The sequence below is a fragment of the Melospiza georgiana genome, chromosome 4 (genome assembly GCF_028018845.1).
Source record: "Melospiza georgiana isolate bMelGeo1 chromosome 4, bMelGeo1.pri, whole genome shotgun sequence".
Classification (NCBI taxonomy): domain Eukaryota; kingdom Metazoa; phylum Chordata; class Aves; order Passeriformes; family Passerellidae; genus Melospiza; species Melospiza georgiana.
The window spans coordinates 13,397,825-13,415,805 of record NC_080433.1 but is presented as its reverse complement, the minus strand read 5'-3'; positions in this window follow the sequence as shown (position 1 = coordinate 13,415,805).

Here is a 17,981-nt window from a genome sequence, read left to right as displayed (position 1 = left end):
ACTGGGATGATAAAATAAGACTCACTTCCGATGTTTCCAATGGGAAGTGAAATGAGGCCTAGAAAGGGAAGAGAGCACTGTTTTGGTGGTTTGGTCCCTACTACTGCAGCAAGCATGACACTTAATTCCATACATTTCTCATAAATTTGGGTTTAGCACATGGCCCTGAATACCAGAGCACTTGGAGCAGAAACAACAGTAACAGCAGAAGCTGAAAAGCCTCCAGAGGCATGGCTCAGGACCAGCCAGCAAAAGGCAATATTGACCATGCAAAAAAGAAGCTAAATAAAAGCCTTGTATTGATTTAAAGCATTTCAGACAGTTTCAAACTGGTTCTGGTCACAGTTCAACTTCTCAACCACTACAGCTGCTCACAGTCTGTCCCAAGCTGGCCAACACCCAATGCCACAAGGATCAGTTGATTCAGCAGGCTAATTCCCAGTTTAACACCTTCATATTTCACCACAGGTGAGGTGACATGATGCAAGTGCTGCAGGAGAATTTTCTAGAGCAAGGTGTTGGAATGGATGCAGGCTTTTGCCTGGGGAATATGCACGTTTTGAGGCACTTGCCACAGCTGCCAGTGAGAGGCATGCCAGGTTGACTCAGCTTTTTATCAACACCTCATCTTGCCCTGACTCATGCACAAGCACTGTCCCAAAGGCAGTAAAACACAAAATATTTATTGGAATTCAAAATGAGTTGTGGGTTGTTTCCTGTTTATGAGCTGTGGCCTCCTCAGCCCACACCAAATGTAGCAAGCTCCGTCTGCAGCAGGGAGGGCTGTGTTACTCCAGGCATGGAGGAGAGCTCTCTTAACCCCTGTTCTGGAAGTGATTCTTCTGAAGAACTTGGAAACATTTTGTCCATGAAAATGACTGGTGATGCAGAAAGCAGTAAAGGAGGAGAATCTATTCCATGTTTAAAATATTTGCACAAGGGACTGTAGTAATTCCTTTTGTACTGAAAGAGCTTTTAAAGTGTAGATTACTGATTTGATTGTGTAAATATCACAGTTCAAATCTTAATCCCATACTAAATATAAAAATCCATTAGCTATTTAAATGTGCAAGCTTTTGGAAATCAGAAATTAGATTATCTACTAGGTTTTTAGCTGGAATAACCTTGAATTAGTGTTATATTCTATTAATGTGCAATAACCTTATTGCAACTGCCTAAGAGCTCGACAGTTGTGGAAGAAGCAGCCAGATTTGTGCAGTTGTTGATTTTCCATCTTTCCAGCAGCCAGTTGGCTTTGTCAGAGGCCTGCACAGCCGTGCACAGCATTTCTATCACAAAACATTTTCATTTACAAAATAGAAATGCCTTTTCATTTATTTAAAGGCCAGATATGGAGTCTCCCGTAACAATTCTCTGGGAGCAGATGAGCAGCCCCAAGGCAGCACAGACTCATTCACAAGTCTGGAGGACAGACCATACCAGGGAAAATTGGCAGCGCCTTCGCCGCCTCCTCCAGCCACGGGTAGAATGCAGGAAGTGGCTGACCCTGGCTCAAATATTTGCTGTGGTTTCTCTTGCTGATTTGATGGTAGAGATTTTGACAGACAGTGGGCCCTGTTTTTGCTGGGTCATGGTGAAATACTTCCAGTACAAAGTCGGTAGAGCCATAGAGCCTTCCCATTTGAGTATTTATTGGAAGTGGGAGCTGCAGAGACTCAGTATCGTAGCCAGCACTTTATCAGTGAAATAGCATACATAGGGTTCTGCTTCTCTGTGAGTGCCTACTGAAGCCTTACAGAACTAACAGGTACTAATGGAAAATTAATTACATTAATATTTGGATCATTTTTATGAAAAGAATAGAAGAGCCTGGACAATCACAAAGCAACAAGTTTTATGAGCAGAGGTCACTAGCAGAAGTCTAGAAAACTGCAAGAGTGTAATTTGATTCTTTTTCTGTATAACTTCGTGCATGCTGGATCCTGCCCCTTTATGCCTGGTCAAAATATGTCAAAGCCAAAAGTTTCATGTGATAATGAACAGGAGAGGATTAAATCTGATTTATTTAATATACACATGATGCAAATCATTGTTAGAAGCACAATTCTCTCTCATTAAATCAAGCCCCTTTAAAAGCCCCAAACAACAGCCAAGAAAACTGGTGAAGCAGAGGAGACAGTGAGATGTATCCACCCTGAGCTTTCCTTATGAAGCTCTTTCTGAGCACAGCAGTCTGGGTACAGAAATATCTGTGCTGCTTTGTTTTGCTGTTCGTTTTAAGTCAAGCTGGATTTGAGGGCTGGCTGTTTTTAGATGCATCTCTCTCTCCTGTATTAGAACAAAGCTCTAAGGCTAAAGGTGATAAATGAAAACATTTAGATAAGTCACATGAGACTCATCTGCCTCATTTTACTATGACAGGTTTGGGATGGAAGCAGGATGCAACTTACAGGTTTACACAAGCCTACTCTTCCACAAAACTATTTAGACATTCAATTAAAAAAAAATCTAAAATGAGATTATATTTCCCAACAAAATAAGCAATGAAGCTGTTACTTACATTTAATTTCTGTTAGAGATGCTCACCATGCCATCCCATCTATATAAGGTATAGCTTTGGTCATCCAGGTAATTTCTTTTCATGTTTGAAAGTTACTTCGCTCATTACTCTTCACTTACTGAAACAATTCATAACTTGTCAGAGTGTCAAGATCAAACATTGCAGGTGTCCATTCATCTCTTCCCGTGTCAAAAAGATTTCAGAGCAGTTGCATGTAAGATCATGGTGCTTTAAACTTATTAACCCTTCTTAAGCCAAAATGTTTAGAATTTTTCTCATTACTCTTTATGCTGCTGCTGTCATTGTCACTATGGGTTTTCATGACACGATTGCCAGCCAGGTTGAGAACTGGTGAATTAATTTTTTTTAGTGTTTACCCCCTCATCATTATTACAGCCAGTGTGATTCATTTCTTTGTTTTAATAAAAAAATTCTTTAAAGAAAACTATTAGCAGAGCAAGCACCTTTCTTACAGGAAAGCAGGATGTCCCAAATCTTTTTTCTGAGGGGGAGCCCATGCTGGATGGGGAGGAAGCAGAGAGAGAATTACTGACTTGAAAACACCTTATGGAAATAAGCAATTACTATTAAAACTCCGCTGTGGCTATTCTTTTCCAAATTTGCCCTACCTTCTCATCTGAATAATTTGTCTCTCCAGTGAAATATTCCTTTTCTATCCATTTCTTTTTGAGCTGGACACTGCATTACCAGATTCAACAGGATTTAGCAGATTTATTTGTCCTTTTGTTTTTGGTCTCCAAGAACTGCAAAAAATCTCTTAAGGTTCATATAAGAAATGTATACATTTTTAGAAAACAAATCACTGCTTGGTATCTTGAACTGGGGAGAAGTTTTGTTATTCTCTTTCTGGGGGGGATCACTCCTTCCTTTCTTTGATGAAAGTGGTACTTGCCATAGTGTGACTGAGGGAAGAAGTTTCCTCCTTTTTTGGCAGATTTTTCCCTATTATCCTTGGAAATAAATGTACTCTTAATTTAATTGTTTAAAGCATTTTAATTTATTTATCCCTGTATTTCCAGTCCTTTGAACTGAATACTATTTGAATGTTTTCTGTTTCAAAGAAAGAGCTTCTTTCTGATCCAGGTTTCCCACTTTTGTTTTGTTGGCTCAGTGAAGCCTTTTTTGCCCCTTTTCCCCAGTCTCAGTTTCCCAGCTGGTCTTTATCCATGTCACTGAGATTCTCTTCTTGGGTGATGTACTTAAAACTGTCCCTGTTGTCCCCCCATAACGGTGATTCAGACCTTACTCACAAGTGCCTATTGCAACACATCTTTTGTCCCTCGTTCTCCCCTGTCTCCAGCTAACGCTAACAACTTTCACTGTCCCCTCTCAAGTCTCTTTTCCATTTACGTCAACTCTGTACCCCCTTTGATGTCTGCTTCCAATTCCCAACTCTCCTTTCCTGTAACCTCCGGTGCACTCTCTACTGTCCCTTACCAATGCTGCAGGAAACTGCTCCTTCCCTGCACAGCCTGTACATGAGCATGACACAGCACAAAAAGAAGCAAGACAGAATGTTTGGTGGATTGTGTTTCCTAATACAATTATTAGCAATTTCTAGTTGGTTTTCTTTTTAATGTGTCCTCCTATGCACCTCCTCCTATGCAGTGTGTATTTATTCCCTTGCATGCCTCGATCAGCTTATGCTGGCACTGGTCAATTTTCCCAGCATCAGTGCTTATCTATCCTTGTCTAGCTTTAGTTGTAGTCTTAATGTAAGTTGCAGAAGTTCCTGGGCCTTCACTCGTGTTTTATGCAGATTTCAAGAAGGAATTGCTGTGAAAATATCAGCTTGTCCTAAATTATTTTGCTTTGTAAATAATTCAGTCCAAGTGCAGAAATGAAAACTGAAGTTGCAGCTTCTGTTTGCCTCCGTACCCTGGACACCTCACGCACCAGAGGTGTAAGCACACCTCTAGCAAGGTGTGCAGTGGTTGCACAGGCTGTACCGCTGCCAGAGCACCCAAGGAGCTGCAGTGGTTGTGCACACATTGTACGACCTCCAGAGCAGCTGAGGAGAGGCAGTGCCAATCGTGCATGTGTGCTTGTTTTGGTGCAAAGTCCGGCGGCTCCTGAAGGGGAGCTCAAAGCTAAGCCGATTTGGGTTTGTTTGGTTTTAGCTGAGGCAATCAAAGGGAAAGTACAGGCTGCTGCCGTTTCCGGAGCTGGCAGCATGTGGCACACAGTAGGATATTCCCGGCTGGTAGTGGTGCTGTGTGTCCACACCAGTGCATTGCCCAGAGCTCATCTAATCACAGATTTGCAGTTCTCCAGGGTCCTTAATGCAAGCGTTTCCTTTCCCTTGTACTGCTTGTATGTATCTCCCCCGGAGGAAGGGGAGGTATTTCTACTGTCAAGTAAAAATGTTGAGTTTGGGTGCTTTGGGTGTGTAAATGTGAGACTTAGTCAAAGCAATTAGCTGAGTAACCACTGAGCTTAGATTGTTTTCCTAGCCGGTTTCCAGGCTGTGATTAACACCTTGCTGTGATACACACCCAGCCCTTTCCAGCGCTCACAACTGATACACCGGGCCTCAGCCACAGCTGCCTTGGGATGAACAATCACACAGCTCATTTTGGGACTCTCTGCTCAATCATTGCACATCTAAAAGTCACACTTCAAAACAAAAGCACAGATAATGGGGTTGCTGCTTTGTAGGTACCAGTTTTCTTTTAAACTTTGACTGTGCACGTTCTTGTTCAAGTACCTCTCACTGCTCTTCACACTGAGCAGCTTTGCTGTGTGAATAGGAGCTGCTCATAACCAAGTCCTGGACAGGTTTTTTTAAAGCAAGACTATACTTCTAAAATTGTTTAAAGTGTTTGATAAAATAATTTGTACACAAAATGTTAAAAAACATAGAAGAGGGAGGTCAGACGAGAGTTGAAAACACTTTGTTATAAGTTTAACAACAAGCTCATTATTGGCTAGAAATTGGCTTACCCCAGGCCAGCAAAAGAAAGGTCACAATTTTCTGATCCAGTGGCCTCAGAAACATCCCAGCATTGAATACTACCTTATTTGTCCTCATGCCATGCTGCATCACTCCTCAATGTTCCCAATTCCAGCTTTTTGCAGGGCTGTGCTGTGAACCAGATCAGGGAACCTATTCCACAGAAAAATAGTAGAAGATAGCAGCAGAATGTAAGAATAACTTCATTATCTAATTCATGGCATGTGCCTCACATCCAGGAGGAGCACTGGCTGAATTTTGGTCCTTTACACTACCCTGGAAATCAGCCTGGCACCAAACCCTGGTCCAGCCTCACCAAGGACATGGAAAAGGTGACTGTGGCAAGGAACCTGAGGGATAAGGAAATAAAAGGAAGAGCTTCTTTCAGTGACTACAGGGAATCCTGGGAAAGGAGGTGATTTTCAGCTGGATCACGAGGAGCCAAGCCAGAGGATATCTGTTGGAGTGTGGGCAAGTCTGGCTTGTTTGGACATAAGGAATGTAAACAGCAGCAGGAGCTTCGTGGGGAAGGACGTCATTGCAGCAACACGAAAGCATCAACTGCTAACACTGTATTTATCCAAACCGTAAAGAACAATTTTAAATAAGAAGAGGTTTCAAAGCTGTGTTTAGCTGGAAGATCTGTGTGGGAGAGGGGTGGATACCTTTGGACTTTGTTAATAATTAAGTGGAGGAGTGTGTTAAAGCCCATGGAATGGACAGCATGGCAGTAAAAATACCGTGACTCATTGAAGCTGGAGGTTAGCAAACAGTCCCAAGTAAACAAAATTGCACATGACAGATCCTTGTGTAGCAAGACCCATCTCTCCTTAGTGAAACCAAGACTGAAATGCTCCATTTGCTCCTGAAAACCTCACGACCTTGTCAAAACGATTTGATGCTGAATGTGCAAATAGAAATTGTGTTCAGAACTAGATGAAAATCAAGCATGTTTTCTAAGCTATACATCTGCAATATTCAGCATATTTTCCAAACAGTTTTTCTCTCATAATAATCCCTGAGTGAATGTCTTTCCAGTTAAAAAACCCAAAAAATGTGAAGAAACTGTCTTTCTCATATCAGTTCATTCACTCCAAATGCAGCAAGAGCCAGAATAAAAAAATTGGATATGTGGTTTAAAAGAGGCAAGAACAAGAATTTGTCTAAGGAGCAGCCTGTGAAGTCTTCTTTTCTGTGTACTGTTGTTATCAGATATTTTGTTTTTAATTGAATTATTTCACAGGTTTTCCCCCATTTAAAAAAAAAAATTGTTGCTATCTTTTGCATGTCTTAATATAATTCTCTCCCTTTCTCCCTTTTTACCTCCTGTTTATGTCTTGAGGTACATTTTGCTCTAGAAACTGGCAGACAAAATCCATAAGGTTTGAATGTAGAGCAGCAAATACACCAAAGCTGGTCTCCTGCCAGCTGCCTGCCTCTCAGGGTGCACACACACTGGTTATCTGGCTTCACCCTTTCTACAGCCATAGCTGGAGACGCCAGAAATTCCCAAATGCTGACAACAGGACAGGCAGATCACTGATGCCATTCTGGGAGCCTCCAAGAACAAGAACAAGAGTGGTTAATTAGAGCTGTGTCATATAGTTTTGCACCCATTTTGAGTTGCTATCTGACAGCAGTTGCCCTGATTACCTAATTCATCTGTGTACAACTCTGCAAATATTTGTTAGAGAACACAAAATATTTGCTGTTTATCCTGAGCTTCAGCACTACAAATGTTTGTTTAATGTCAGGCTTGCATTTTCAAATGTTTCTGATATCTCAGTATTCCTCCAATTTATTTCTATTTAATCTGCAAAGAAAAAAGATCTTGTCAATAAGCCTGCCCTGTACATCTCATTCACATTTACACTCTGGGAGTTTGCCTCTCGGAGCAGTGCAGCAGGTGAGCGCCCTGTCACCGTGCCACACGTCACCAGCTGTGCCAGGGCACGCGCAGGAGGCCCCAGAGGCCGCGCAGAGCGCGAGGGACGCGTGGCACCGCGCGGGGAAGGCAGGGCACTGCTCTGGGAGCTCAGGGGGACCGAGGTTACGCCAGCCAGCCTGGGGTGTGCTGACATCACCTGACTGCTTGGCCCTGCAATTACAGGAGCTGTGCCTCCTCAGATTTTACAGTTAGATTAGCCATTACCTGTGACTGTGCTCCAGCACCAGCCGTAAGTAAAAACAAACACAAGCCTCTTGTTTTTTTCTTTTTGACCCAGTAAAACTAATTACAGCACAAAGTGAAAAAGTGAATTTTTTTTCTTATCAAGGGCAATGCCATAGGCTAGTATTCAGAGTGGAAACTGAGTCAGGAAGAAAGCCTCAAAGCCAGTTGTCACACAACTGCATTTCACGGTATTCTGGCAGCAGAGGAGCCTTCTGGGGTAATATCAAAGTAGCACGGCTGAAAATGGAAAACCACATTCCCTCCTCCTAACCCTTCTTTCAGGCACAGGTTCCACAATTTACCCTCTTTGGGCTTTAGTATTCATGTCCTTTTTCAACCCCCCCAAAAGACTGGCTAGTTATCTGCAGGTCAGGGATTTGCATTGCCTCAGCTGGGAGCCATGGAACAGCAGAGCAGGGACAAGGGTGAGGAGAGGACACTGGGACAGGAGAGAAGGGAGATATTCCCCCTTTCAGCTGTAAGGTGTTGCATCAGTTCACTTGTTTGTTAAACCATACTTTGGAAGAAGGTGGTAAAGGCCATATCCTCTTTCACCAGATATTAAAAAACAGATCAAAGAGTGGTTGAAATCCCTGGTGGGTTGTTTGGTTTCCCATTTGCATGAGTATTAGTTTTATTCCTTTTATCTTTCCCCCATCTTCAAACCCCTTGATTGGATCAATGTCCCTCTTCACAAGCACACACTGTCCTCGCCTGCTCTCTTTGTATCCTTCAAGAGAGGATACAAAGGATAGCCCTTCAAGCCCTATTTCTTTTGCAAACTTTGTTTTTCCAACTGGCCAACTCTTCATTGACTACTTCTAAAGTAATTATACTAAATTCTTGCTCCTGTTTACCTGACTATTCAGTTCTTTGGGGCTAAATCTTACCATTTCTCTCAATTCTGTTAAGTGCTGTTTGCCTATACATAGCTAAAGATCCTATGACATTTTAGTAACTTTGATTTGCTCTTAGAGGAAAGACTCAAGTCAGTCATTACCCCACTATCAATCCCATGAACTGTATGCAGAAAAATATGATTTATTACCCAAATAAAGATAAACTAGACATTCAAAAATCAGAGTGGAATGCTGGTATCAAAATGTACTTAATCCAGACCCAGTGAATCTCTGATTAAAAATAAAATACAGTGATGATTTTTTTCTCCTAAACTCCAAATCCTTGGAGAGTCCAAGTGGAACAACCAACCATTTTTTATTGTTTTTTCTGTCTCTAGTTCTTATATTGGTTTTTCACTCCAGAAATAAAAGCTTTACAGCTGGTATGTATATTACACTAATGATGCTTTGATTTAGAAATACAGCTAACAGATGTTAAATTAATCTAGTCAGATTTGAGTTACCTTTGAGACCTGGCTACAGTGTTTGCTTCTGGAAGGTATGCACATTTAGTTTGTTCCCATGGCTCATGAAAGTCAGGCTGTCTTTGGATAAATGATGATTTCATGTTTTTCTCAGCTATCCACTCATGTCCATAAATTTGAAAGATGTGTATTGTGCTATCGGGGAATGTACTTTGAAGGCAGTTTTAGATTTGGTTGCTAATCTGGCAGCCCTGCTTTTCTCTTCTGTAAACAGTGATAAATAGTTTCCAGTGGGCCTGAATCCAGCAAGGCTCTTCACTAAATAGCCTCTAGGTTGAGTTACTTTGGAGTGAAGAGACAAACCCTACATTAAAAGAAAAGTTGATAATACAAATGTATGAAAATACCTAATGCTTCCTGCAGTATGTGCAGTTTTCTGAATTTGCAGAGCTGATCTGCCTTCATCTGCTCCAGCAGAACAGCAGGTTGTACCCAGTGCAGTCTGTACCTGACACAAGGTTTCTGATAAGCTCCTGGATATCAAAAAGATTATTGAACGAATATGTTTGATACAGTAGGCTACTATTTTATACTGTTTTTCCATTCCTTATCACAAGTCATGATAGCACTAGTAGAAATTAGGCTATTCAATTCTAAGGCTTTGCTGCTCCAAGAGAATAAAACTGTACTTTTAAACAATATTCATGTGCCTCAGGAAAAAAGCCCACCTTTATTCCCTGGATTAATCACTTGGAGCAATGTGCTAAGTATACTGAGCTGTTCTTTTTGTGGAACACGAGGATCAAGCCTTTGTTCTTGGCAGCCACATCCCTCATGCCAGGCATACTGGAACCCACCGCTGGTATTTTTCGTTCCTCATGGAGAGCAGAGAGCTCTGCTGCAAAAAAAGGGGCAGCTCCTCCCACAGTGGTTCGTGCTACAGCAGCAGCAAACTGCCAGGGAGAGCCTGAGGACACAGGGTCACAAGAGAGGTCACAATGAAAGCCTGATGTGGCAGCTCTGCTCTGCAAACGCCACGCTGGACTTGGCACCTACATCAATTTTCATGGGTGGTATTCAGATTGAGGCTCAGCAGTGGCAAGCTGGTATTAAAAAAGGAAAATAGTGAACTGCTGAGATATACCAAATGCAGAGACATTGAGGAGGAAAGAAACAGAGGCTTTCAAATTGTACTTTTTTGACAGTGAAGAACTCTGAGAGGTGAACTCTAAGAGGAGCTGGGAGGCAGGATGGCTAATGACGTTTCCACCCTTTTGTCTCTATCAGTACCCTGCACCCTGTCTACCCCACACCTTGGGAGCATGTTTTTACCTATTTTTGGGGGGTGCTGTGAGAGAATAATATGGTTATTTTTGCCTTGCCAAATTCACTGGTGTAGAAGGGAGACATAGCCAGAAAGTTTATAAAACCCTAACAAACAGTAAAATTGCATGCTTGCTTTCCTCTTGTATCACTACAAAAAGTATAAGTGGTCAACACAGCAAGAGTGCAACTGATAGGAGGTCAGTTCTCCTGCACTCCACGTGTACCAGTCACTTTATCCCTTTGTCAGGAATAGATGGATGCACATATTCTTTGTATATATTCACCTTTGGCTGATGTGTCTCCAAACACCTGGGCCAGAACTTACAGAGAGATGAAGTCAGCATCTTGAAGAGAACACCTTGCTGCATTTAATTTAACTATTCCAGCATTAAATGGATTTTAAGCACTGCTTTTCAGAAAAGAGAGGACTCATAACAACCTGCAGTGGCTTAGCTTTACAAAGTAAAGTCACTCAGTGTTAACAAAGTTATTCTTCCTATTTGTCAGCAGGCACAGAAACCTCACAGGGCTGCACCCAGAACTGTGCAGGCCCTGTAGAATCATCAGATTTGGTGAGAATTCAGCCCTGCAGATAACAGCTGCAACTGTGAGTGCAGACCTTTTGCCCTCAAGTTAGTGAAAATTTGATATAATAGGTGATCTTTTAGACTGATCTTTTAACACTCAAGGTATATACATGGCTTCTCTGCTAAATGAGGATGAATGCCTACTTATTGAATTTATTTTCACATTTGCTTGATAGAACCATTCCTCTCTCATGTAAAAACATTTCTCCTTGCAGTTGTCTTATGGCATTACAAGAACACAAATAGGTCATTTCCTATAAAGTATTTTTTAAAAATCCTTATAAAACTTTCTACAAATAACAAATAATATCCCCCTGGAAATTACTTAAGCCTAAAAATTAAATATTTGCTGTTTAAATTTCTCTCTGGTTGAAAAGAAAGCTGTAGTCCCTCTTCTGAGCAGATGAAGCACAAGGCACAGCAGGATCTGAGCAATGGGGTCATGAAAGCCACGAAACAAACCCTAAATGCAGTTTTAGCAAACTATACAGTAGCAGTTTCAAGTACTCTGGGAGTAGTTTCATATTACCAGCAGCTGGTTTAAAATAGTAACAAGGCCATTGTGCCATCCTCTAAAATAATGTTTCTATCACAACAAAAATATTTGCATGCAGTAAATGGACATTGAGTAACTGTGGACTTCTGTACCGGTGATTGCACTGTGTAAAAACAAGGTGGAGAGAATAGAAAACACCTGAGACAAAACTGCTTGTTCCCCTTCCATACTGCTCCTTAGAACAGCAGCCACTCACCCTTTGAACAAAGATAAAAAGACTTACTTCTACCAAAAAACCCAAAGCCTACCCTCCCAAACCTAAATAAACATAGTTCTTCCTTATTCCTAATGTGTATGACTGGTAATTCAAGTTTTTACTCTTAGATTATTTTGTTTTTCCAGTTGTTGATAAAGTTACATCTCTCAAAAATTTGGAATTGATGTGCTTTGAGTTTTTTGATGATGAAATTTTATACCACCTCTCACTCTGTTCCCAATTCCAGCTTTTTGCAGGGCTGTGCTGTGAACCAGATCAGGGAACCTATTCCACTGAAAAAAAGTAGAAAAACTCTCACTCTGTCACAGTTCTAAGACATTGCACTGAAGATCCCCGTGCAATTTTGCATGAAGGGACAGATTAAATAGCAAATTCAAATTATTTATTTCAAACACAATTTCAAACAAATTATTTATTTCTTGGTTTTTTTTCTTAGGCTCTTGTTTCTTAGGCTCTTGCTCAGAAAATCATCATGATCCTCCATAAAATACATAAGTATTGATGAAATGAGCCTACATTTGGACATGGAATGATTGCTCTACTTGTGTTAGCTTCTATGACTTTTCACTGCATTCACTGGGAAAGACCCAACCCAATTAAATTTTACATTTGTATTTTTGCACAAGGCAGCAATATTGACCGTGTAGTTACTAAAGAGCTTGAGAGCAAGTTGGAAAAATTAATAGAACTATTCCTAGCCATAGGAATTGCATGTGTGCCAGGAAACAAGCAAAACCTGATTTCCCAAGCATTTTTGTGGTAGGAACTTCAGCTGGCTACATCCTCTCCCCCAGTTCCTCTAGCCCCATGTCCTCAGCTCATGCTGCCTGTCCAGCTAGCACTCACTTTTGCAGAGACCAAAAAATTGGTCAGGCAAACACTAATTGTGTGAGAAGAATAATCATTACAGGTAAAAATCACAGCAGAACCTGCCCTATACCATTCCAAATCTATGTGTACTGTACCTAATCATTTTCATCACCATTACTGGTAGCTTCTCCATTGGTTTTGGTGCAGCACCTGAATGAATGAATGTTTTCTCTGCCTTTGTTGGGAAATCCCATCTTTGTACTGCAGATTTCTCACATGAAATCGTAACTAGATTTTAAATGTTGTGATTTGTGAAGAACACATAACCGGGGTGTAAATTCACAGTTCCTCCTTGCTCTGATTTCTAGTTTGTTTTCGGGCAGACTCGTTTCTAACCGAGCAGCACGAGAGGTGATTGATGGCAGTGAGGAGAGCGATAAACACCTGACCTCTAGTGGCAGCTCTCCGGGCTCGGTGGGAAGGGAGAGAGCTGGAAATGTGAGGGAAAAGGGATTATGGAGTAAACTGGAACTATGAAGTAGAGTCTGAACTTCCATTAGTTGCTTTGTCAGTTTTTGTTTAATTATCTTTTCTACTGAAATCTTGGTTCAGAATCCAAGGCATTTCTCTTTCTGAAACTTTTCTTCACGTTTATCACTATGTTTAAGAAGTGTGTGCATAGTCTTCCAAAACAATTACAGCAATATCCTAACAGATTTTATATCTTCATATAGAAAGCTTTTGGTAAGTTTGTCACTTTGGTTGTTCCCCCGCCCCCCCCCCCCCCCCCCCATGATGCACACACAATTATTCAAGAAGCCCCTTTGAGTCCTCATTAGACTTCATTCCTGCTCCTCACTGACACAGAACATTTCCCCAGTGAAAATACACACTTCACTATCAGCACTCTGGACATCAAAGCTTTTCTTCTCATTGGGCTAGAAATACAGCAGCTATTCCATAAACAAAGGTCATAACCTTGCTAATCAAGTGGTTAACCCAAATATTAAATCCCCTCATGGAGAATAAACAGCCTTGTTTTTAACCCCTGTAGGATTAAATTTCAAAGTGCTGGCTTACACAAAATTTCTCCTAAGCAAAAATCCATTGTCTGGAAGCTGTGGTTAAACCTACTTTTCATGGCAGCTGTGTGAGGCCTTCAGACCACCAGTACAGTCTGTTAATGTGACAGTGGCAAAGCTGCAGCAGGACTGGAGCAATGGCATCATTATTTTTCAGCTGGAGTTAGAGTAACTCACTCTTATTTCCTGAAACCATGGTGAAAATGAATCTACATATCACTCAAAGAATTCTGTACATTAGAAACAAGTTGATATGGCCATATGAAGAGATGATTTCAGGAAAAAAACCAAAACAACAAGCTGTGCAAATACTTTGGCCCATTTAAATGATCACATTAATTGGGGCATGGTGGGGTAAATTTGGGGTTTCCTTATGGCCTACAAGTGCTGACTTGAGAAGGGCATAGAAACAGTGCTATGCTGTTTAATGTTTCTCACAAAAACCATTAAATTATCATAATTATGTGCAAAAATCTTATTATGTTTGAGCCATTTATATGTTTTCTATTTAATAAAAAAAACTGATATATTTTTCATCTCTGAGAATTTGATTTTTCTGCCCTCTGTTGAGACTAGTTCAAAATCTCCTTCCTTATCTTCAAGGTGCTCTGGCACAAACCCAAGATACCCAATGGCTTGTCCTGCACAAATTGTCAATGTGAATTAACAAAAAAAAGATGTAAATTTAAAGTGAGTATAACTCAAGCATATATAATTTCTCTATGGACACTCATTTAGGAGTCAGCTGGCCATAATTACCTTAACTTAATTCACGCTCAAAATGAATTAAACTGAAGTGAACGAATGGTTTATCAACATGGGAGAGACACTGTACAATGAGCTTGGTGTGAATTCACAATTCATCAGCTGCTGTGCTCTGACTTCCCTTGTGGAAATGCAATGTGCCCTCAAGGTGCCTTTGTATGAGGTAACTTAATTTTTTTAGGGGGAAAAAAAGACTATATATGGAAGTGTGGGCTGATTGATGGCAGGTGCAGAAGTGATTGGATTTCAATGGTGCTAGGCTACAGAAAAGGTCAGCATACATCATCTGTGCAGTTGAAGTTTCTCTGCCATTTTGGGACCACAATAGCACCTCCTATGCTATGGGGTGTGTTCTGAACTGCAGAAAGCCAAACAGCATTTTTGATGTTTCTGTAGCAGGGGAACAGCCAATTAGTACCAAGTACCTGGTGTACCATCACCTCATATTTTTATTCACTATTCAGAAAATCACCATGGAGGAGTGCAGAGAAGCCCAGGCCATTTCTGAATGAAAACAGCCAAAAGCAGCTACATACTAACATTTACACTGTTACCCGGCTTGGTTTAACTTTACTGACTATCTCAGTATTAATTTCCCCCTAAATGACTTCCCATCTTTCTTTATTCATTAGATTTAACAGCATTTTCTGTTAGCATAAGCAAAGCAGTGAGAAATATGGAGAAATATCCCTCCTTGCAGTACTCCTTTAAGTAACCAGCATGGTCAGGCAGTCTGTGACATTATTATCCAGTTAGGAAAACATCCCTGGCCCCATTCATTCAGCCGTTCCTGCTCATTTTTCCAGGCACAGAACGTTTGTGCCGTAGCAGGCCTTGTCAGATTTGGAGCCCTTCCAGTACCTGATGAGCATATTAACAGTGCTCCCATTCATGGCCCAGAGCCTGCCAGTTCCATTTAATTTTAGGGAAGTTGCTATTTATAGTTGGATGGCTGTGCTGGCTCTGGTGAGAGCCTCGCTGCTGCTGGGCGTGGGGGGAATTTTATTTTTTTGTGCTGTTTTAGTTGGCACAGGGAAAGTTCATGGTTGCAATTTACCCCAGCCCAAAATACTCTGCCATCCTCCCCAGGGAGCAGCGATGCCCTGCCTGAGGATTTACACCAGGAACACTGTGGCACTGTTGGCTGCCTGGTTCTCATCCAGTTCTCTGCGCTGTGTCCAGGCACAGGTGACCCAGAAGTCAGACAACAGCACAGAATCACAACCTTTGCTAAATTACTACATGCAGAAAGGTTTCAAGGTCCAAAGGATGGGGGAGAGGGGGAGAATGTGGGCCCAAATCTCTCTGTGCTCTAACTCCTGTAGTACAGGTGAATTCCTTTTGCCTTGTTCCAAAAAGTACATTAATAGCAGCAGTAACAATACCTGCCTCTGTAGCACAGGATTTTGTCGAATTTATTCACTAACTGTGCAGGTAGTGTTAAATGCCAAGACAAGTTACAGGGAAGAGATCCTCCACTGTAGACTTGCTGGTCAAAATCACTAAAATAGGCTGCTACAACTTAGGCATTTCATTTACATACCAAGAACTAACACTACACTGTGTATATATGTACAGGTGTGTGTGTGTGTATGGAAAACTGAGAGAGCTGAGAGGAAATCAGCATTACAGTTCATTTTCTCTTGCAGAAAAACAGCCACATAAATTGTGAGAACTCCAGAACTATTTCATTTAGAAATACAGTGTTCAAATCATACATAGTCTGGTGCCATAAAGCTGTATAATGACCCTTGGGAAAACATAAGTTGACCTCTTCCTATTCAAAAGATACTTCATTATGTGTTTTAGTAATTGCTAATTTGTTCCCAGTTTTATTGGTGTGACAGGATGGATGGTGGTTGAAAAACCAAACTCACTTTTTGTAAATTGAAATTGGGGTTCAGCTCATGCCAGATTTTCAAAACAAATCCTGACTTTGGTAGAGGAAGATTTGAGTCACAGAGCTTCAGTCAGATTGTAGTGTCTTTGTTTTAAAAACATCCAAAGGTGACAGTGTCTGCTCTTGTTTGTCTGTGGTATGGGTAATATCCATTTCCTACATTTGTAGGAGGTGCTTGCAGGGGCTGTTTACTCTCTTTCTGATGTTGTAACTTGCTGAATAGAATACATGTTCTGCTCATCCCTCATTCTTGTTGCTATAGACAGGAAGACTTAGAAGCTGGAACAGATATGGCTGTGAGAGTAAAAAAATAATCCTTGTACTCATCAATCTTAATTGCATTCTGGTTCCTAGTTAATTTGTGTATCATAACACGAAAGGAACATTGAACCAGCAGAGATTCTGGTTCAGCTGAAATTCATATTCAGCCTGGCTGAGATTCTGCTGAGGCAGAGCTGAACTGGAACTGAACCAGAAAAGCAGCTGAAGAAAGAAATAATGGCATAATTCTGTGGCTAGTGTGGTTCACAGGACAAAAAGTATTATTTTCCCTATTAATTTGCAGCTGACTGCAGCATGTGATAAAGCGCATGCCCCACAATCCAGAGGCCATGGGCTGGCAGAGGACTGTCCTTTCCCTGGCACTGAGAGCCAGAAATGTTTTAGCTGCACAGTAATGCCACTAAGTGTTCTTCCCACCCTCCTGTCCAGCTGAAAACAGATGTTCCAGGAAAATGAGGGGTTCAGATGTTCCTGCAGATCCAAACTGCAGTTCTGCCCAATGAGAATCACAGGTAAAGCTGTAACAGCTCTGAAAGGGCCCTGGATGAACAAATATTTGTACTGGTTGGAGCACAAGTAAGTCAATGAGGATGAGCCATGTGTGTTACTGGCAAGTAACACTGAGCAGTCCTTGCAGCTGCAGGAGTATTTGGGGTTTTTTAGGGGAGTACAGAGAGGTGGTGTTAGTCTAGAGGGGTCTGATCTTCCTGTCAGCAGCAGCCCCAGAGCCTGCAGGGTGGGTAGAACACACACACACGTGTGCCACTGAAAGACACAGCAATGACGGCATCTCACCACATCTCAAAACACAACGTGGGACCAGGGGAGTGCCCACACCACGGGTTTTCCCTTGTGCACTCAGGCCAAAGGGACATCCCCCCACAGACAAATTTCCAAATGCTTTGATTCAGCCACTTCTGAGAACCTCCTCGATGCACAGCTTTTCACAAAAAATCCCACCACAGTTTGAGAGACTCCTTCTTCCTGCACAGGCTGTCAAATCTCCCTCCTTGCACTAAATCAGCCTCTCTGGGTTGCCTGTCTCGTGTGGCTTTATGTTGTCAGTTAAGCAAATTAATTATATTGTCCAACTGTTTGCATTTCACATATCTTTGCAGCTGACATGTTACTGCACTTCAACAAATTGTATTTTCCTCCATGTGCCCCGACCCATGGGGACATTGTGCTGTTTTTCATTGTTATATTCAGGCCCAGTGAAGTTTCTCTCCATAAATGCCTCCAGAGAAACCTAAAACATCATCACCTGTTGCTCTGCACTGTATAAGGGAGAGTAAAAATCCCTGTATGTGGTGAGCAACCCCAGAAGCTTCTCCTGCCACCATCTGGTGGGCTGGGGCTGGGTTTACAAGCACAGAAATTCAATGTCTCCATGCATCTCCCTGGGTTTTATCTGGCACTGGCACTCCTACTCATCCCAGCCATTTTAGAGCATTGATGGGTTAA